Consider the following 23,435-nt stretch of genomic DNA (forward strand, 5'->3'; position numbering starts at 1 on the left):
GTAATGCATATTACAACAGTGCTATAAAAAAGTATTAGAGAGACAAGGTGGGTGAAGTAATACCTTTTACTGGACCAACTTCTGTTAGTGAAAGAGACAAGCCGTCAAGCTATGCAGAGCCCAGGCCTGAGGAAGAGCTCTGTGTAGCTCAAAAGCTTGTCTCTTTCATCAGCAGAAGTTGGTCCAATAAAAGATACCTCACCCACCTTGTCTCTCTAATATCCTTGGACCAACAAGCCTACAACAACACGGCAAATAAAAAAGTATGTACATATAAACTGTTTGTAGAGTTATTAAAAAGCAAGAGATCCATCCACTGCAGGGGCAGGCAAACTTTTTGGCCTGAGGGCCACATCAGGTTTCCAAAATTGTGTCTCCCCAAATAGCCAATCTCTCTGTGGATTTTATTTTTTTGTTTGGTTAGCGGGGTGGGGGTTGGTTTTTTTGTTTGTTTGGTTTTGTTTGTTTTTTTTTATAAGAGAAGTAGACAGGATCAACAGCAATGCATGCGTTTCAGAAGGTAGTGTGCCCAGAATGTGGTATCAGCTGGTTACTGCCACAAAAACTTGCAAACAGCAGCAGAGGCAGATACCCTGCCTACAGAAAAAACCTCCACTGTGTGTCATTTGTGGTTCTAAATAGACACTTTGCACCTGACCTTCTCTGAGAGATGAGTATATAAGACATTTAGAAAGGGCATATGGTATGCAGGTGTGTGCACAGCATCTGATCTGTGCACAAAATGTGGGCCTTCTATAACGAGGCTTAGAAGACAAGTACGCGCTTGTTTTTTATTAGAGCAGTACAGCTGATCATGTACATTTTGGTTTTGCTGAGTTTTTTTAATGTTCATTTACCAAGGCACAGGGGTGATCTGTGTCTCCCTCTATAATTTAGTGTGCTTTGCTTCCACTCCTCCTTTTGTATAATCATGCTATTTTACATGACGCAATCTCTCACACAGTAGGGCAAATTTTTTATGAAGATGAACATTTACTTCCAATGTCTAATATTAGTAATGGATTATAAGGGGAAAAACTGAATCAGACTTGTGAAAACAGGCAAAATTACTAATAGAACCTATGTGTGTGTAAGTGTAAAAATATGAATACCAAACTAAACTGTTGACAACTTATGTATCCCGTACTTACTCAGTGTGGCGTGCCTCTACTGATAAGCTAAAAGACTTACATCTGTTTGGCTCAAAGTCCATAGCACACCCAAACCTCAATGTGGTACATCCACTAGGGGGAACAGAGAGCTGCACAGAATAAGAGTGGTCTGAATGAATATGGTCCAAATGAAAATCATACTTCGGTGATCCAAACCTACATCCAACCTGGTATTCATTACCTAGGAGAGACTCTAAGGCAGTGGTGGGCAAACTGCAGCCCGTCAGGGTAATCCGTTGGTGGGTCACAAGACAGTTTGTTTACATTGACCATCCGCAGGAAGCGGCGCGGGCCATAGGGACGTGCTGGCCCTCACTTCTCGCAGCTCCCTCTGGCTGGGAATGGCAAACCACGGCCACTGGGAGCTGTGGGCGGCCGTGCCTGCGGACGGTCAATGTAAACAAACTGTCTCGCGGCCCACCAGCTGATTACTCTGATGGGCCATGTAAGGCCTGAGGGCCACAGGTTGATCACCATTGCTCTAAGGGAACTACTCAATTCTTCACTTTACTCTCCAAATGAGCCTGGGCTTCAGTTGTATTCCAAATGACGACTCCACCAATACTGCCCAACTGACATTTGTTGTCCCTTCAGGAAAACTTCTGGAATGAGCATCTTGTACATTTCCTTGGCAAGTGATATGTAGCCAGGAAAACATTATCTGGTGTACACACACTAAACCAGGGATTGGCAATGTTTGGCACGCGGCCCGCCAGGGTAAGCCACCTGGCAGGCCGGGCCGGTTTGTTTACCTGCCGTGTCCACAGGTTTGGTTGGTCACAGCTCCCACTGGCCGAGGTTCGTTGCTCCAGGTGAATGGGGGTCTGCGGGAAGTGGCATGGGCTGAGGGATGCGGCAGGTAAACAAACCGGCCTGGCCCGCCAGGGGGCTTATCCTGGTGGGCCGCGTGCCAAATATTGCCGATCCCTGCACTAAACTATATGTCCTTCCTCTTTACAACCTTTCGTGTTTAATGTTCTCAAATGCCAAAAGCTCCTATTTTATTATCTTCAGTCTGCTTTTCAGGATGATCATTGATGTGTTGTCAAATATTGAAGGAATATTGGTGTAAAGCAATCTCCATTTCAGTAATTTGGTATTAGCACTTTTTGATTTAACCAGGAAAGAGCATTTTGTTCTGTCACTACTTTAAACTCCCCCCAGAGATGAATGGAGTTTTTGGAGTAAACATTCTACAGTGATTAACGTTCAGACAGATCCTCAGTTACTGTACATCAATCCAGCTCCTTTGACTTCAATAGAGTTATGCTGATTTACATCAGGTGAGAATCTGGCCCTCTGTGTCTCCACTGACAAACTACTTTCCTCAGTAGTAAATTCAATACAACAGACTTTCAAAAGGTTGGATCCCGTAGCTGAATAGCATCACTCATTTCTCTTCATATTATTTTATCAATGCCCCTGGAAACCCTATAAGCTGTTTGCTTGAAAGGGATATGGTTATGCTTCAAGCTATGAACCATAAGACCAGCTGTAGTTTGTGACTTCTGCTCCTCCATTAGTCTGTCAGAAAAAAATAGCTTTGGAGATGATGGCTTTAGGAGTTGGAGATGGGATCTTCCCCTCTTCCTCTGCCATTATAGAAAGTGTTGGGTCAGCTTCCTAAGGTAGCTTCAGTATGCTGTTCCTGAATACTCAGAGGCTCTTCCTTGTTGGGAGAATTCCATGACATCATCTACTTCATCCAGTGAAGTCTGATGATTTTGCCAGGGGCCTTCTCAAACAGGCTTGTAACTTGTTATGGAGTTTTAGGGTTAACCCTGTAACTTGCTAACCTATTTGTTATGTCCCAGTTCTTGATGTCATAGACTTGGTCCATATCAAGACCTTTTCAATTCTTTAAGTCTTTCTCACACTTTCAAAACAGAGTACCACAGTCCCTCTCATCTGATAAAATGACTCCTGAAAGTATGAGAAAAATATTCAAGTTCTGGAAAAAATATCTATGCTTCTCCTTAATCAGCTATCACTTTACTTTGGACTTGGGAAATAAAATAGCAGTCAAGTAGCAGTGGTGGTTGTTTTGCTCCGTAAATTAAATAGTGTAAGTGGAGAATCAATTTGTACTTCAGAGCACCTTCTTTCACTTCCTGGTTGAAAGTACAGGCTAGGGGATCTGCACTGATGGTATGTGGAGCAGAACAGTGCTTTGATTCTTCAGTCCTTTTCTTCCTCCTTCTTTTCCCACTCTCAGCTTTGTGCTGGCGAATACCTGCTTTTTATTCCTGCAGTAGCTTCCTGTCTTCATCTGCCATGCACGTGCTCCCTTCCTGCTCAGGAACCCCCTCCTCCCTGCTTCTCATCATCAGTAGTCCCCACATCTACATGCTCCTGAACCGTGGTTATTTGTCATATTTATTATGCCTTTCCATATACACAGGCCATTTTCAGTCTGAATAATTTATTTTAGAATAAGGAAAACAGCCAACCAAGAAAAAAAACACTTAAGTCCCCATATGTGATGCAGTGACTGCTGCCAGCTTGGACTGAAATGGCTCTCAGAATGGAGGGTCTAGCATGACACAGACAGGCCGACTCCATAGAAATGTAAAAGTGCAGTACACAAAAAATAATGTCAAAACATTTCCATACATCACACTGTTAAGATGTTAAGCTCGAGTGACTAGGGATCTTTCTACCATGTGTGCAAAGCACCAGATAAAACCAGGTAAAACTATAGCACTACATACATACCTAATTTATTGGCAGCATGCAGGCAATATTTCCTAGCAGACCACTATTCTGACACATTGTCTGGGCTAAAGAGAAATATCCACCTTTTCCCCAAAGAGTCCTCCAGTCTGTGGAAGGTAGATGGGGACAGACCATCCTAATGAAGATTAGTGGGAAATCTTCTGGCCGCTGACCAGTGGCAGGATGAAGTAGAACAATGCAGGGGGCTATGAAGGACCACTTCTCCAGCCATGTGGGCAGATAGGAGAAAGCTGCGTGGTGGTGTCTATCCCCTTCCTCTGCCACCAGTTGTAAACTCCTTTCACACACCCTCCCACTAAACACAGGTAAGGTCCGTCTAAACACAGATCAGCCCAGTTATTCAGCCCTGAATTTAGGCATTCAAGACCACCAGTTTATAGGATGATCAAGAGATTTTCAGCCTCCACAGCTCTCTAGCTGATTTGTACAAACTACTTACGACATTATTAACAACCAGCCTCTTTATGCTCCAATAAACATCATAGCTCTCCTTTCAAATTTGTGAAAAATCAGATTCCAAGTATAGTGACTTGGCAAGGAATAGGTTATCTAACTCTGCTGGTTGCTGGTGTGCAGCAAGTCATAGACACAGACTTGCACCGGGTTTGTGATTTTTTTCTCTGAAACATGCTATGTGAGTGTTGATTATCTGTAAAACCTTTGAAAAGTTAGAGGCCAAATTTTGTGCTTAGTTATAATATTCAGCCCCACTGATTTCAGTGCAGTTATTTATTATTTTAAAAGAACCAATATACAATATAACTCTCAGAAGAACTGGCACATAATCATAAATATCCACATTATAGATTTTTAACTGTCTTCATTTTAAAAAGTTTGTGTTTTGTGTGCAGTGGTATCAGACTAAATCTACCTTTTTATTCATTTTGGTTAATTTCTTTGAGTGGTATTCACGTGATACTGATAATATGCACTATTTGCTTAATTTGCTATAATTATTTTCATTTCAAATTAATCTAATCAGACAACTTAGTTTTGACACAAACAAAAATCACCACTTTATTTTTATAATGCTGAATGTGTATTGCTAGTTGTCCTACCCATCAAAGGTCCATATGCAGAGTCGTATACATATTGGGCTAAGTACTGTTCTGTTACTCCAGATGTGCACTAGAATAATTGGAAACAGAATTTAACTATTATCTTACAAGAGCAAAAAAACAACCCATTTCAAATATAAAAAATGTGATTGCAAATGGACCAGATTTGAGTTAAGCAACTAAGTTTCAGCAACAAGTAGTTATTCAGACTCTGAACTTACAATATTTTAATAATTTTTGCCATACTGTTTTTAGTCTTGCTTATGGCTCTTCTTAGGATGAACACAGTGCCCCCATGAGCAAGAGAGAATATGCAGATGAACACCATAAGCCACATAACAGATGTCTGTCCACTCTCAATGTTTGCAAAGTAACCTTACATTCAGATCTATCATGTATTCTTGGTATCTTCCTCAAGTTCATGACTTAGGGGGAGGGATAGCTCAGTGGTTTGAGCATTGGCCTGCTAAACCCAGGGTTGTGAGTTCAATCCTTGTAGGGGGCCATTTGGGGATCTGGGGTAAAAATTGGGGATTGGTCCTGCTTTGAGCAGGGGATTGGACTAGATGACCTCCTGAGGTCCCTTCCAACCCTGATATTCTATGATTCTATGACTTTCAAAACATTCAATGAAAATGAAAGATAAAACACAAAGTTGAGGTAGATTCTGTAAACTTTCAAGATACCCAGATGTGTATAATCTGACAAAGACCATCATGTTTCTCCTCCTGTACATAGATGCTGGAACTAGGGTGCTGCTGTACCCCCTGGTTTGAACTGGTTTCCATCATATACAGGTTTTACAGTCTGGTTCAATGGCTCGCAGCACCCCAACTATGAAAATTGTTCCAGCACCACTGCTCCGCTACATTAATTATTTGAAAAGGTGGTGAGATGCCATGAGTGCTCCAGCCAACGATACACCTGTGACACCCAGATGCATAGCTCATTCTCCACACATGGTCCATCACAAGGATGCCATCATGTCTGTAAGAGATCAGCTCCTGCATGAAGCCTAGCTGGCTCAAAATAAAAGCTGAGTCAGACCAAAATGCTGATGATCAGAAGAAGGAAAACACCTGGGGGAAAAAAATCGAGATGCTGTAACCCCATCCTCTCCACTGAAGGCATTGCACCCTTCAATCATTAACTAAACCTGTTGCAAACCCTTAGGGTCCTGTTGGACTCATTGTACAGTATGGATAATCACGTAGAATCTGTGGCAAAAATGAAAAATGGCACCTTCCACATTCAGCGTTTTAGGAAACTTCTCCCCTTCCTCACAGCCAGGGACCTGACCACAGTTACCATGCATTCATCACTATGAATTGTTGTAACTCACTGTGTCTGAGGCTGAAGGTGAAAAACAGGCAGAAGGTCCATCTTGTATAGAATACAGCTGGCCACCTCCACAAAGAGATAGGCCACTGGCACCATGAACAGTCCCTCCACTGCCTCCCAGTCAGCTTCCATTGCAGGTTCATGACTGTATGTTGTCCTGATCTTGAAAGGCCTCTGAATGTCAGGAACTAATGGCTACATTAGTAACCAGGTCTCCCTCCATGATTCACCAAGACAGCTATGCTCCTCCGGGACAAGCAGCTAACAAAGTCCAGGACCAAGAATTAAAGACTTGTAAATAGAGCATTGAAGATAATTCTGCTATGACACAAACTAATAGAGATTAGACTAATTCAGAGCCTGACCATCTTTAAATCAAATTAAGTCTCTTCTCTTTGATAATGCGTTTCCATCAGAACCACAAGGCTTGACAGAGTACTGGGGGCCAACAGCTGAGCCAGCGCTCTGGTCACTTAAACACCAATTAAACCCCTATAGGGTGGACTTGACAGGACCTAATTTGTGGATTAGAATGGGCTGGGGGTGGACTAACTAGCAAATTGATTGATTAACCAAGAACATAGAAGGCGGCACAGGAAGGAATTGCAGGGGAAAGAGAGGCAGGCTAGCAAAGCCAGAACCAAGAAGGAACTCTAGGTAGAGAGAGCTCTTCCCTCATCTCTTCTCTTCTCAGCAGAGAACTGAGGAAAAACAGTAAATAATTATGGGGTGTCGATCAGCAAGGTGGTGAGAAGAACAAATGTAAATCAACTGCACTGGGGTGTTTAACAACTGAAGGTCTCAGGGTCTGTGTAGACAGAGCAGAAGACAGGAGCAGGACATCACCCTGTCACTCTTGCATGCACACACAGAGATTAAACAAGGAGGAAAAATCCAAAAATCCCATCATTTCCAAACATCTCCCTTCCCTGGTTATAGAAGGATAAGAGCAGAAGTATCCATAAATCCACTACAAAACCTCTCTGGAGATCTAATTTACCTGGGAAGAATTTACATACTACAGTTATGGAAGCTATACAAAACTCTAAGATAAATAGACCTTGCAAAATAACAAACAATACACAACATGCAGACCTCTTGACAGCTACTATGTTAAACTATATTTATTAGCAAATCATAGAAAGCTTTTGATGGGGTTAACATAACTCTTTCAATCTCCAGTCTCCATATGTGACTAGTACCCTTACCTGGAACAAGCATTTAATGTGCTGTTTTCAAGTAGCAGAAAATCTTGAAGAACTTTTATATTAAGCAAGCATTAATCATTTATTTTTAAATCCTCTGCTTTAACAACATTCTATGCAGTAATATGTCAGATAAGTTAAAATGCCTATTGCAATACTAGCAAGCATTAATAACAGCATTACTAGAATAGTGTGGCCAGTCCTGGCATCTACATTTCAAAAAGGATGTTGAAAAACTGAAAAGGGTTCAAAAGAGAGCTACACAAGTGATTCAAGAGCTGGAAAACCTGCCTTACAGTGAGAGACTGAAGAAGCTCAGTATATTTAGTTTATCCATGACAAAGTTAAGAGGTGGCTTGATCACAGTCTATAGGTATCTACATGGGGAGAAGACTTCTGATAGTCAAGAGGCCCTTAATCTAGCAAACAGAACAAGATTTGATGGCTGAAAATAAGATACAAATGTTTAGCAGTGAGGATAATAAACGAGTGAAGCAATTTCCCTAGGGATAGCAGGGATTCTCCCTCACTTGAAGTCTTCAAACCAAGATTGGGTGTTTTTTCTAAAAAGTACACTCTAGCTCAACCAGAAGTTATGGCCCTCATGCAGAAATTACTGGGTTAAGTTCTATAGCCTGTGTTTATATCGGAGACTAGACTAGCTCATCATAATGGTCCCTTCTTGCCTTAAAAATCAATTTTTTTAATCCATTTATATTTTCCTCTAGAATTATCAGTGTATTGTGCTACAAATTCCCTGAAATAAGAAGGTTTTAAACCCTGTTTAAGAGCTTGATCCTGTGAGGTGCTGAGTGCTCTCAAAGCCTATTGAAGTACATGGGCATTGAGGGTACTTGCCACATAGCATGATCGGGGCCTTTAGGAGTATGGAAAACACCCACAGTAAAACACCCCCACAGCTGGTCTGTGTCAGCTGATTCAAGCTCATGGGGCTCAGGCTGCGGGGCTATAAAATTGCAATGTAGATGGTCAGGCTTGGGCTGGAACCTGAGCTCTGAGGCCAGGCAAGGACCTACACCATACATGTCCTAATATAAACAGTGTTATACAAACTTGAGGCGAAGCATACAAATACATGTGTGCTAATTTACATTAGAAAACCCAAGACCCTCAAAGTCCTATACCCTCAATATAAGAGGACACAATTGCAATTGTGAAGCTCAATAAAGGTCCAATCCTGCCCCCACTGAAGTGAATAGAAACAGTTTGGGGCCCTTTGATACATAGGGCCATCAGATAGGTAGAAGTTTAGGGTTGGCACATAAACTTATTAAACTTCAAAAAGTTATGTTGACTTATATCTCATTCTCCTTCGTTATTATTGTCTATTTTCATATCCAACTGAATGCTATCATCCATATAACTAATATTTATGCCTGAAAATAGACAATACAAATAAGATATGATAAAGATATACTATACAGTAAGTTTTCCCCGATTCTTTAAAATGTAAACTACTTGGCAGTGCAAACATCTTGAAAAGTAGATAGTTTAAAAGTCAGTCATCATTATCTAGCATCAGCCCCCATACTCCTGAACTAATCACAGATCCAGTACAACTCTGTGTCTCTAATTTACTCTGCTCCAGTAGCATTAAGTCACCAAATATTTGCTGAGACATCTTTTTCAAAGTTGATTTGTCACAATTTTGAGAGCAGAGAAATAATGCTCCCTGGAGAAAGAGGTCACTAGTAATGTCATAGCTAGTTTGTACAAATCAGCTAGAGATCTGCAGAGACTGCAAATGTCTCTTGATCATCACTATGTAAATTAATTGTCTCTAATTCAAGAATTCAACAGCAATAGAACATTAAATCCAGTCCTTTTAGTAGAGATTGCTATAGACAAAGATAGACTTTTCCAAGCATCTAGTGGCTTGAATGTAAAAATCTTCTCTCTGCTACAGTTCTTTATAACATATCATTTGGAATCTATATAGTAGCTCAATGCACCCTGGTAATCAATATTGTCTTAACAAGACAAATTCACGCTTGGTGTAACACCAAGTTTATTGGCTTATATCTGGGATGAATTTGGCACACAGTATGTAATTTTTTTCGTGCAATCACTTTGAGTCCCAACTGATTGCAATGGCTATGCCATCATTCTTAATGGGTGGTGGTTGCCCCTGCAGAGGGATATGGTTTTAAAAAAAAAGTACTGGGGCTGGCGGTATCTTATCAGCAGTGGTGTAGAGCACATTGTTAATCAGGAATGAATGTTGGGTGGGAAGCAGCAGTAGGGGAGCCTATGGCTAGTCTATGTCTGTTTCTTCTAATGAACATTGCCTTCAGGGTGAGAGGAGAGCTAGGGGTGATTGGGAGACGATTCCGAAGCCAAATATTACATTAAAAATAAAGAGTTAAGGTTGAAAGGGTGTCTCACTGGAGATTCAGTAAAACCCCTTCCCCCAAAAAAACAAACAGCCCTTCATTTACAGAACTTCCACACCTTTACAGACGCCCAGGTGTGAAAGCCTGGAAGTGAATCAGTCAGGTATCCACTCAGGTCCTTGCTGCCCTAGAATCCTTCACCCTACACTATTTCCCCTGTCGATTTATACCACCTACACATCCTTGGGCAAAAGGGCATCTGAGTAGTTGAAAACCAGTAAGACTGACAGCCTTTTGATAACTTCTGATGGAAAATGAATAGTGAGGTGTTTTTTCCTCTATGGTACTCCATGGCCCATAATGTTTAAATGTACAGATTTCAGAACTCTAGTTCAATAGGGAAATGAAAATGAGTAGGGTAAGTCAGTTACTCCATTGCAAATTTATATTTAGGCTGAGCTAACTAGTATAGAAATAAGTAGATTTTTTCACAGATAATGACTATTTGTACAGAATTCCAACAGATTGAATGCTTGACTGAATGCAATCTAGGCTTTAACATAAAACCACAAGTGTGGGGTCTATTTTCTCCTCCCAAAATAGTTAACTAATTGCATAGATCAGCGGGGTGACTGGGATACTCAACTGCATTATAAACTATTCTTTCAAAATGCAGTTAGGAGTGTTTAGTTTAGGAATAGCTCTGAACTGTCTCATTTTACCCCATTATTTCAGTCTAGCTAAGGACAAATCACTGAACAGATCAACATTTCAGCAATAGCTGATTGTTCTGGCCTGGGACTAACAGGGAGGAGGCTATTACCAAGCAGTTATTTGTAGCTGTGTACTCTGATATAATAAGCCATGTTCTGATTAAATTGCTAGCTTTCTTTCTGAGTTTGTGACTTTTAACTTTTGTATTTTCTTTTTAAATTTCTCTTGAATTGAGAGTGGCTTCAGAATGTACTGTATACATAGGTGCTAGAACTAGGAATGCCGGGGGTGCTGGCATACCCCACTGGCTTGAAGTGGTTTCCATTATATACAGGGTTTACAGTTTGGTTCAATGGCTCTCAGCACCCCCACTATAAAAATTGTTCCAGCACTCCTGAGTGTATATGGTCCAACCAATCCATCTGTATAACACTGTGATAAAGGTCTGATAGTGTGTGAGGTGTTTGTGGACACTTAAGTATATGTACTTTCCTCACAGCCTTTTTACTGTTCATGGCTTGGGATGGTTTCATTGGCTCTCGCTGCACGTGTAGCGACCCTCAACTCAGATCATCAGCAGGGACAGACCTTCAGCTCCAAAACATGGGCGCTTCAGCTCACTCAGCAGTAATGATCTCCGACCTCCATGTGAATCAGCTCCTAAAAGGAGACATGAAACACTTGCCCAAGCATGTTACACACACTATAGGCAAAGTCTGATCTGTTACATATTCTTATGCATGTCTTACCACTGACTCAATACTTTCACAATATCCAGCACTTCAGCAAAGAGGTATTTTGCATAGAAGATTATTGATTTACTAAGTTGAGTAAGAAAACTGGCTCCATATAGGGGAAGGTGTTGTTTTGTTTTTTTCCAAGATTTATGCCCTGAAAGTTGATGCCTTGACATAATCTAATTTTTGATTTCATAGAAAAATCTTCAGAAGGGTAAATCTCTGGCAAAGCTACATGATGAGCTGAGCAAAATCTATTTGTCTCCAAGTGATGGCATTATTACAGTTAATGAACAGACTTCTGGACGCTAATCACTGCTTTATGCGACAAGAGCCTTGAATCAGGGGAGATCACCAAAATAATCCCCACCAAACCAGCCATTGGTTGAGACTTTGAAACAAGATTGTGTTTTGTATTAGTGCCGTGTATTGTGGAAAAGGAAGACAAAACGGACATGGTTTTCCTTACCTTATTTACACAATGCCAAATACAATAGCCAGAATTTGCCCCTGATTCTCTTGGCAAAGCTAAGGGTAGGCAGCCATTTGCAAATATCCAGTCATAGGGCCAGTTTGGCCCCTGACACAGTTTAGAGCAGCTCCAGCTTGCTATGACCTCAAGGGACCAACCAGAATTACCAGGACACGCCACACTTTGTCCTGTCCTTTTTACTGCTCAGCTCCACTCCCAACCCTCTACTCTGGGAGTGGCATGGGAAGAAGCTGGCTGCATCAGTTACACACCACACTGGGACAATTCCCAAATGGGGAGATCTGGCTACTTTGCTCCTCTACACTACAGCAGGAGTGTCAGGAGATCAGAGCAGAGTTTGGAACTGAGCCCTGGATTTTCCAAGAAAGTACAAAAATCATCATCCTTTGTGTGTCCAAATGTTTCATACACTGTGGAGTGGAGGACTAGAGAACACCTCTCTCCAACTACAGTCCAAATCCCATTATGAAGGAAGAACATCCTTATTTTCAAGAAAGGGAATCAAAACTTTGTCAAAAGTCAGGAGCATCAAACACATCCAGCATTGGTGAGGAACCCTAAGCAGCCTTGTTTTACGTCACTGGAACTTAAACTAACCCTGATCTTTGGCTGTACCGCAAGTGCAGCCATCATAGCAAACCTCGAGTGGTTAGTTACAACTAACAATTTAGTGTCCAGTCCTGCAACCTGTACTACATAGAGCCTGATAGATGAATGTCTGTCTAGGCAGATGCATAGGCACTCACAGTATGAGCAATATAGTGAAAGTATCTTGACAGACACTCTATGTAGATCTTAAATAGTTCAAAATAAGAATACATTCCTCCTCCTCCTCCAGAAAATTTCTGAAACATCTACCTCCTCTATCTCTTCCAGTCAACATTCTGGTTATAAAGAAAACACTCCCCTGATTTCTTCTGTATTATAGGGAATTGAACTGTCCCCCCTAAATCCATGATCTTCTAAGCTCTTCAAGGCACTGGCCTTTTTATTTTTTGTCCCAGTTTCTCTGTTGTACAATACAGAATAAATATACTGCATTATGAAATAATACCGTATGTTAATTGGTTGGCATGTAAGATCTTTGGGACAAAGATTGTGCCTCCTTTTAAGTTTGCAAAATGCCTTTCACATTGTTGGTGAAATTAGAAACTAATATACACATATAAAATTGCACATATGTAAACTTCTACCCTACGATAAAATATATAGATTAAATGTATTCCCTGTAATTAAAGTTTTGTCATCTATGTCCAGAATTGATCTTGAGAAGCTGGAATATTAATTCACCTAGACCATGACTTAAATGTTGCCCCTTCTTAGGGAGCAATAAAATGTCATTTGAATCTGACAATCTGTCAGATAGTTTGTGGGATTTCAAATAAATGTAACGAAACACAATATGACTACTAAGAAAAAGCTGCTGTCTCTGAGGTTTGCAACAGACAAGAGAACAATAGTACTGAAGTCAAATCTCTGAGGATTATTTTTGTGAAGAATAGTGCATGGAGGATTATTTGTTCAGTGGCTCAAATGTACAGAAGGAGGAATGTTGTTTGAACCAAACTGCTCAAATGCATTGCCTTATCAATTCTTTTCTGCATAATTAACTTCCTTATTAACCGCATAGTTGTTCACTGCCTTATTGATTTATTGCTATATTCACTGTACTCTTGCTTTTTGTTTTGTGGCCAAATTCCGCTCTTAATTGCATAACTCTCTCCCTAAAAGATTTACTTACTAATCAACACACTGATTCACTACTAAATTAATTTCTCACCTGTCTTGCCTCTCACTTGGATCCAAATCATCCACCTGCCCATTGAGCATGATCTGCCACTACATTCCTACCATGTTCACAATATCTTCTTTGCTTCATTGCCTCTTCATTCTTCACTGAGCAATTCCCATTACCTCCATCTCCCCATATCTTCTATTCTCCCCACTCCACTGTTCCCCCATTCTCAGAAAGTCCCTGCCTCTCTGTCTACCATTGTCATCCTCCTCTTTATATCTAAACCTATTGAAAAAGTGAAACCTATAACCGATGCACTGACTTCCTTTCCTCTGACCATGACTTGGATCACCTCCATTCTGGCTACTGCCCTCTCTGCTCTGGTGGTGCTTCTTTCACCAAGATCTATATTAACTTTTTTATAACCAAATATCAGGATTTATATTCTATCCTCTTTCACCTCTCAGATACACTATCAGCCATGTTCTCCTCAAAATCTTGTCCTTCCTTGGCTTTTGTGACTGTCTCCTTCATCACTGCCTCTAGTTCTTCCTTTGAAACCTTTCTTTAATCAATCACCCTCCTTCTCTCTTCCATTCTATAGGAATCCTGTAGGAATCTGTCCTTTGACCTTCTTCTCCTCCCTTTACACCTCTTCTCCAGGGAATCTTATTCACTCACAGGATTTCCACTACCATCTCTATGCTGATGACTCACCAGTCTACCTCTCCATTCTTTGTGTTTCTCTCCATCCAAACCCACATCTCAGCCTGCATCTCCAACATTATAGAGATATGTTTGTAGAAGATTATAATTTAGAGATGCTCCCTGATAAGGGACAGTATTATGAACATAGGAATTTGGAGATGTGCCCTGGAGGTGGGGGTTGGGAACATCACATGGCTGTGTGTGGCAGTTTACCAGAAACGCTCTCTGGTTTGTTTTATTAACGTTTTATTCCTATCTCATTCAGTGGTTTGTTATTTAATGAACCCTAAGATCATTACAAACATCTCCTGGCATCTTGCTGCCAACTGAAACTTAGCATGGATAAAAATAAGCTGCTTTCCCTTCCTTTTTATTCTTCCCCTCCCATTCTCTGTCACTGTTGAAGGCACACCATTCAATGATACCTGTCATTCAGACCCATTGCCCGGCAGTAATCTTTGACTCCTCCCTCTTCTTTGGCTCACACCTCCAGGCCATGTCCATACGTTGCTCCTGCTTCTGCCACAAACAATTCTAAGATATGACTTTTTGTTTCTGTTCACACAGAAAAGACCAGTGTGAAGTAAATCAAATCAAGGCAATTTAAATCACTCGATTTTTAAATAATTTATTTAAATCAGCTGGGGGCTTTTTTAAAAACTAATTTGAAAATTTGTGCTCTTGTAACTTTAAAGTTTCTAATGAACTAAATTATAAATAACATTTTTAAAAGATGCCACTACTGATCAGGTACCTTATTTGAATTTTACAAAACTGTTACAGGCAAAAAATATATATATTGACAAATAAGGCCCTGATCCTTCACACTTAAGCAAGTACATAACTTTACTTACATGAATTGTCCCATTGAGTTCAGTGGGACTACATTTGTGTTTAAAGCTAAGCGAGTGCAGAAGTATTTGCAGCATCAGGAGCTAAAAATGTATTTTTATTTTTTTTCTTAGTGGTATAACATCTCTGTCACTTCAAACCAAAATTCCTTCAGTATTAAGAATGATAAGTTATTTAGACTTTTTAAATGATAAGTTATTGTACAGGGAGTTTTTATACACAGAGGCCAAAAATTTCAAAAATAAAAGCATACAGTTAGCTTCCTACGCCCATCTATACACACCCAAGAATGGAATTTTCAAATGTACCTAAATGATTTAGCAGCACAAGTCCCATTGATATCAAACTGCCAAACTTGATGGAGGGTTATAGCATGGATGAAGCATTTCAGCTTTCTTGACTTGTGGAAATTCAATGTACTGGAAGGCTGCAAATACAGTACAGGCTATTTGCTCATCAGTTTTGTAGTGGTCTCACAGTAAGGATGCTAATAAGGCATGGATGTATCTTTGTCAGCATAGATGATCATTTTAAGTGTGAAACTTCTTAGGAAGAAAAAAAATCTCAATGTAAAATCTGAAATTCTACTGACAATTAGGGATTAAAGACACAAATACAACACATCCACTTTTGCAATGTAAGCCCTGTGACCTGGAGCCCTAAAGACTAGGGAGTTCCCTATTGATACTTCTTTGTGATCAGGGAGAAGAGTGGCCCAGAGCGGCCTGAGAGCTGGAGATGGAGAGAAGCTCTAGAGGGGAGGGACCAGTTTCCTGGCACCTGTTGGTGAGCAAGAAGAAAGAAGTGAATGGGCCAGGCCTCATTTACATTTCTGTTAGGTGACAGTTTGGGGCAATTTGATAAAAGTGCAGTTAAGTTTTAAGTTTGGGGGCGGGGCATGAAACTTTTATTATCTCTGTCAGGAAACTAAAGAAGCAGTAAACTGCACCACATGTACCTGGATGAGGAGTCACCTTGACTAAAACTATGGTCTGGCATAGTTGGGTAAGGGAGCCTGGCCAAGGGCAGAGGAGAATGGGCTACTGCCTTCTTCTGAGTGCACTTTCCTGGTGGCAAGGACTCTGTTAAAGGTCATTTATACGACTGATCCTTCGCGGAAGGGTGAGCACAGAGCTGAGGCAGTAGACAGTAGAGAGATAGCACTGAGACGGCTTGGGCTGAAGCCACAGAAAGCAGCAGTCTCCCTGAGGGATTCTGGTGAGAGCCTTCCTGCCAAGCACCAAAGGTGCAATGACTTCAGCTGGGTCAGGTGGTAGAGCCCACGAAGCTGCTCAGGCTGCAATTAGTTCCCTTATAGAAAGCGGAGACAAACCTGCCTGAATTTTGGACCCTGCCGACCCTAGACAACAAACTAAGTGGGGAGCAGGAGAGGAGGGAAGTGACTAATGCTGACATATATTGCCTCATTAGCCGCTCACAGGTGTGGGAGGAGGACTGAGGTTAGGCCTTGTGCCAAGACAGCCTGGAGAGGTGCGAGTCTTACCCATGAGATATTGCTGATTTATTAATTCCTGACTTTCCCAAGTTGATTACTGGAGGCGGGGGGAGGAGGACAAAAACAAAGTTATTGTTGTTTTAAACCCCTGCTCTCAGTGCTTGTGGGTAGGAAGACTGCCTGTCAAGGACACTCAGGGAATGTGATGTAGGTTTTCCAGGTTGCGAGGTGGGGACTCTAAATAATTGAACCCAACCCTTTTTGCTGTTGGCAACACATGGCAGAAGGGGTATGCCTTTTAAGACTAGAAAGTTTGAAGAAAGTAAAGAACTAGTAACATTTAAACTTTTTTAAAATTGCTTATTTAAATCACTGATTCTCAAACTTCAGTGCACCACGACCCCCTTCTGACAACAAAAATTACCTCATGACCCCAGAGGGTGGTGGGAGGGGGAATGGAGTCAGAGACGGAGCCCTGCCATCCTGGGCTGAAGCCCTTGGACTTCGGCTGCAGCCTGAGGCAGCAGGGCTCAGGCTTTGGCTTCCGCCTTGGACCCCAGCAAGTCTAACGCTGGCCCTGGTGACCTCATTAAAATGGGGTCGTGTCCCACTTTGGGGTCCTAACACACAGTTTAAGAACCCCTGATTTAAATCAATAAAATAAATATGTATTTTTTTTCTTATAAAATCATCATTGTTATCAATCCTGGAGGAAACTCTGGTCCATACTTTTATGTCCCCTTTCAGTTACTGCAGCCTCCTCCTTTCTGACCTCCCTGACACTCACATCACCTCCATCCAGTCCATTCAAAACACGGCTGCTAAGAACATCTTCCAAGCCTTTTCATTTGGAACATGGATGTCAGCTTCTTTAATTCCCTTCTACTTCACTACATCACATTAAAACTTATTGTCCTTGTATTCAAGGCCCCTGACAACCTCGCCCCTCCCTACTTATCCATTCTTTCTTATCAAGTTACCCCTTGCCTAGCCTTTTCTTAAAGGGACAGTAGTAGAAAAATCCTCCCTGCCCTTAAAAGACATGGTTTTTAAGTTGAGAGACTATGTGAGCTGGGAGACAGGTGTTCCCTCAAACCATGCTCTAATGAACTAGGCAGCGAGAGGCTATACATAGAGTGGAGGGTAATGGTACACCTGATCTTCTCCAACTGTCATTCCTACAAGAAAATAACCGCAAGTGTAGAACCAAATGGGAATTGTCTCAACTGGCCGCCTCCTGCAAGACAAGGTTATGTTTACACTTCGTTTGGGCCTGCTTTTGAAACCTTAAGTTAAATATTTAGATGTGCCTGTTTTCTTCTATCGCTGACTGATATTTCATGCCTATGAACCTGGAGCCTTAAAAATGCCCAGAAGGATGGGGAGCATCTTTCTCACAGGAACTCAGCGTTACTCAATTTAATTCACCCTGCAAGACAGAATTTTAAGGCTTTAAGTCTGCAGATATTTCCAACCTTTTCTGTCCTGTCTCTCTTCTATTACAAGTAGGTTTTGAGACCACTAAGAGCCACTCAATTGCCCTGGTGTACACAGCCCTGATGTTTGAAGCACCTATGATATTTGCCTTTAGGCTTATGGAACAAGTGATGCACCACCGGGTACTGAGAGGCTTTGGAGGACAGTATTTCCCAACCACTCTAAAATAGGGCCCATTGTAATGCTCAGAAAAAGAAATTATTATATTTTGGCAATTTTTTTAGTGACTGTGCATTTTCTGCATGCAGACGTTTAAACACTCCAAATACTTCATATGATAAAATCCACTCTTTTCACAGACTCTTCATTAATTTAACAGTGAGCAGTAAAAGGAAGACTTTCACACAGAAAACTTACGCATTTTCAAGCTTTGAATCTTGCTGGTGGCAGAGCAGCAATCATCAATATGCACAAACTGAGAGTCAGTGGTATCACTGCCCAATGAGACTGCATTTTTATAAGTTCAGTGGGAAATGGAGATTTCTAACTCAACACTATATACTGTTATTGAATGTTTTTCAGAAAAGACAGACTAAAGAACTCCACCATATTTATAAATTTATTATGGTGGTATAGATTTCAGATGGTGAAGGTTCAATTCCACAGGGCTAGAATCGCAAAGGAGCCAAAAGTAGATCCACAGCTTGGCACATTAAAATCCCCCCCTTCTTAGAGTTTAATATAATGCACCCAGGAAACTATAGCGAGCACTAAAAAAGTCCTTGAAAGGGATCACATTGCAGTACTATCAACACTGGAAGCTTCTTTTCTGGAAGACCCATTCTCCATTTTTTGAATTTAGTAAGACCTCTTCACAGACAACAGAACATGACAAAATGTGTGCAGTAACCACACAACCTTCTGTAAGCAACCACAGTAGCCCAGAAAGAAAAGGAGTACTTGTGGCACCTTAGAGACTAACCAATTTATTTGAGCATGAGCTTTCGTGAGCCACAGCTCACTTCATCAGATGTGTACCGTGGAAACTGCAGCAGACTTTATATACACACAGAGAATATGAAACAATACCTCCTCCCACCCCACTGTCCTGCTGTGGGGTGGGAGGAGGTATTGTTTCATATTCTCTGTGTGTATATAAAGTCTGCTGCAGTTTCCACGGTACACATCTGACGAAGTGAGCTGTGGCTCACGAAAGCTCATGCTCAAATAAATTGGTTAGTCTCTAAGGTGCCACAAGTACTCCTTTTCTTTTTGCGAATACAGACTAACACGGCTGTTCCTCTGAAACCTGACAGTAGCCCAGTTGACTCCAAATAGCACATGATTGGCAAATTAGAAGGGTGTACAAAGATCTTTGAAAGACCCACCATAATAAGTGGTATTAAAGGTCCATTGTAAAAATCACTGCTTGTATAAGGATTTGTATAATAGTAGAGTGATAATGGCCTACCAGGTAAGCCACACATGATTTCAAAATTAGTATGTATGTTTGCATGATAGATTAGAAGGACTCTAAACATCAATTTGCACATGATCCCAAATATATTCGCATAGAAGCCAATGCCATCATACACATGTGTCTGTTACACAACTTTTCTTTGTCTTTATACCTTTAAAATATCAGTAAGTTCTCAGGCAAAATCAATTGTATGTAACTCACTGTTGCCAAATTTACAGAATTTGGTGTTTTCTGAAAGCCACATTTCCTGTTGCCATGTACTTACTGAGAATCTCACCTTTCCATTTATAAAAGTAAGTCTTTAGCCCTTGTGGTTGCAAAGAAGTTTCTGAAAACACATGAACACTAAAGGCTCAAAAAATCCAGATTTTATTTTTATTTTTTAAATCTCATGATTTAGCTCTTATGATTTTTTGGGGCCTGACTTATGATTGGTGATATTGGTAGCTATCAATAAATTTGTGAGGCAAACCAAGAGGAGCAAGCGTTTTCACTAATTGACAGAGCTAGAGTGATATTCCAGGTCAAGTATTGTCTATGCAACCCCACTGAATTTACTCCCTTTATTATTGTACCATTATCTTCAGAGTGATCTGCATGCAGCAATGAACACCACTTTGCACTGGTAAGGAGCATAACACAAATTCCCAGGAGTCACAGATTAAGACCAGAAGGGATGGTAAATACTGTAGTCTGACTTTCTGAATAATACAGTCAATAGAATTTTACCCAATATTAAGTCAATAATTTGTGGTTGGTTGACTATATATTTTTAGATTCTTGATTGAAAGATTTCCAGTGATGGAAAATCCACCACTTGGGTAAGTTGTTCCAGTGGTTAACATTGGAATCTTTCCGAAAACACTGTGAAATGAAACAATATGCGTACCAGCAGGAATATCTTAGAAACTTGCTTCAAAACGAAATATACATATTTCCAGTATGACTGATGTATGGTTACTAAGAAATCTTACAAAATTACACACACACAATACAGATTTACTAACTTAAAAGGAATGATTTACACTGTAATTTTGCACCATTTTATCAATGTTTTCTAAAGAATTAACTCAAAAGAAGCAAGGAATGCAGTAAAAGCATCAGTATGTGCCATAGCTTTAATGATCCCAAGACCTGGAGGTAATTACCGGCTTTATCATCATACAATACGTAAAATTTTACTCTCTACACTACTCACCAAGGGTCAGATTGAGATACCTTTACATTGCTTAGTACCTTACTCCATAAGAAGGCCCTTTCTCAGTGTAAATAATGAGGAGTCCTTATGGCATCTCAGAGACTAACACATTTATCTGGGCTTGTGCAGGAAAGTACAAATCAATGTGAGTATGGGTGTCACACACCGGCTCTGAGAAGAGCAATTAGCATGTATTGCATAATGGCTACATTTCCAAAATAAAAGGAAAGTGTTCCTTTAGCACGGTAGCTGAGTTTTCTTAAATACAATCTGAAAACAGGAGGTTAGCAGTGAAGTTTTGAAAAAGGAAAAGAAAAAAAAGTAGATTTAGTGAAGATATACACGTACAAAACCAGATTCACTCACACTGAATAGTATGGGACACCATGAGTTGTCCCACTAAGGTCAACGGAAGTATTAAGTGGATACATAATTGGTTAAACAACTGCAAACAAAGAGTAGTTATTAATGCAATGATGTCAGGTTTGGTCTCAAGTGGGGTTCTACATGGCTCTGTTCCGGGTCTGGTGTTATTTAACATCTTTATTAATGAGCTGGATATAGATGTAGAGAGCATACTGATCAAGTTTGCAGATAACACAAAGCTGGGGGGTGGGTTGCAAACACTTTGGAGGATAAAGCTAAAATTCAAAGGGATCTTGATAAATTGGAGAACTGGGCTATAGACAACAAAATGAAATTCAGCAAAGACAAATGTAAGGTGTTATGCCTAGAGAAGAAATACCAAATGCACAACTACAGAATGGGGGATAACTGGCTTGGCAGCAGCATGGCTCAAAAGGATCTGGGAGTTGTGGTGGATCACAACATTAACATGAGTCAACAATGTGATGCTGTTGCAAAAAAAGCAAATACAATTTTAGGTTGCATTAAGAGAGGCATAGCATGCAGGTCACAGGAGGTGATAGTACCACTTTACTCGGTGCTGGTTAGGCCTCAACTGAAATACTGTGTCCAAATTTAGTCACCAATGTATAAAAACTGGAAAGGATCCAGAGGTGAATGGCAAAGATGATCAAAGGGATAGAATGAATGCAGCCATAAAGGCAAAAGCTGAAGAAACCAGGTATGTTAAGTTTGGAAAATAGAAGATTAAGGGGGGCGGTCTTCTAATACTTGAAAGGCTACCATAAAAAAGATGGAGAAAAGTTGTTCTCTCTTGCCACAGATGGCAGGACGAGAGGCAATGGGGTCAAACTGCGGTATAGCAGATTTAGATTAAATCTCAGGAATAGCCACCTGTCTTGGATGGTTCAGGCACAACAAATACTGCATCTTGGCAGCAGGTTAGACTAGATGACCCTTGTGGTCCCTTCTAACCCTATGATTCTAAGTATTTGGGAATGAAAGTACTGATGAATGTGAATGAGGGTATTCTAGTGTAGCTCATAATCTGTGTCTCTCCCTTTAAAGATAATGTGGAAGACCTATTATTAAATTTTCTAGTTGACAAATAATATGATCCTTTTGTTCTATCTATGGTAGAGTACTTTAAAAAACCCAGGCCAGGAATTTCAAAAATGGGTCTCTAAAATTAGGCTCCTAAAACCATAATTAGGCATGTGATTAAGTGGCTTAATTTTCAAAAATGTTGAGGAAAATCAAGTCATTTGTTCACATGCCTATGTTTTTAGCCACCTAACTTTAAGGATCCATTTTTTCATATTATGGCTGCAACTTTGACTGCCCCAGTGTGGCGGGGCGGTCACCCTGCTCTGGTTAGGAAGGAGTTAAAAGCAGCCAAGGGAGGCTGGTTGGGCAGTCAGACACAGGTGTGGTTGCATCCAATTAGGGCACAGCTGGCCCTGATAAAAGGGCAGACGGCTGAGGGAAAGAGATAAGATTCTTGCTCCAGCTGAAGAGCAGAGAGGATCAGGCTGCCTGGGAGATCAAGCAGGGTACGCGAGGCGAGGCGAGGCACGGCACGGCACGGCACGGCACGGCACGCAGAGCTGAGGAGCTCTGGCCTGGTGGGTTCCCAGGCTAAGGCTTTGTTAAAGGCCAGGGGAGGTACTAGGGTTGCAGGGAGGCAGCAGGTCTAAACCCCCTTGCCGATGATGAGTGGCCACCTCAGACTGTAGTTTGCTCCTGAGTAAAGGGGCTAGATGGGGACTGACAGTGGGTGACTGAGGTGAGGTGGGTTTAGGGGATTGCGGGTCCCTGGGGAGGGAAGACCCAGAGCGTGGGGCCCTGCTGTAGGGGGGCACCAGGGTCCGGGAGGGACGCAGGGCCTGAAGTACTATAAGTGGTGGAGATCAGTTGGAAGCAGGCACCAGGAGGAAGACACTGAACAACCAGCAGGAGGCACCGTGGCAGTGAGTGCCCACTGTGCTACACCCAGGTACCTGCAGTAAACACAGTATCTTCCTATATATAGAAAAGGAGATACTCTTTTACACCAGTCACTATGGAGTGATAGCTGTTCAGTTTTTAATGGTCTCTTTGTGTCCATGCAAATCACAGTAAAACTGACGCACATGGTGGTGGTCTTATTTGGGTTTAGAGAGCTTGTGTTTAGCAACTAAATATTTTTATTGAAATGTCGTATTACATTGCAATGAAAGCCTGCTATAAGCTTCTGCCTATAGTGTCTGTTGTGCCCCCTGCAGTCTAGAACCCCACCTTTCAAAATGGAAGATGGCGTTTGCAGATTGCCAAACCCAGACATTCAAAATTCATGAGTCAGGCCCCCAAAATCATGAGACTTTAAAAAGCTAATAGGGGTTGGGTTCTTTTTA

The 23,435-nt window shown here is 41.1% G+C and overlaps 1 protein-coding gene across 3 annotated transcripts in view; it reads left to right on the forward strand.

Annotated features, from left to right (window-relative positions):
* LOC125638252 (putative RNA-directed DNA polymerase from transposon BS) overlaps positions 1–23,435 on the forward strand; it is a 130,402-nt gene that overhangs the window by 32,775 nt on the left and 74,192 nt on the right. For 2 of the 3 annotated variants that reach the window (XR_012668917.1, XM_075129451.1), the window contains exon 1: positions 22,559–22,667. The exons of the other annotated variant lie outside the window; for it this stretch is intronic. The gene's annotated coding sequence lies outside the window, so the exon portion shown is untranslated. Of the gene's footprint in view, positions 1–22,558; positions 22,668–23,435 lie in introns of those variants that run through there. 3 annotated transcript variants of the gene reach the window in all.

Source organism: Caretta caretta, chromosome 1 (genome assembly GCF_965140235.1).
Source record: "Caretta caretta isolate rCarCar2 chromosome 1, rCarCar1.hap1, whole genome shotgun sequence".
NCBI classification, from domain to species: domain Eukaryota; kingdom Metazoa; phylum Chordata; order Testudines; family Cheloniidae; genus Caretta; species Caretta caretta.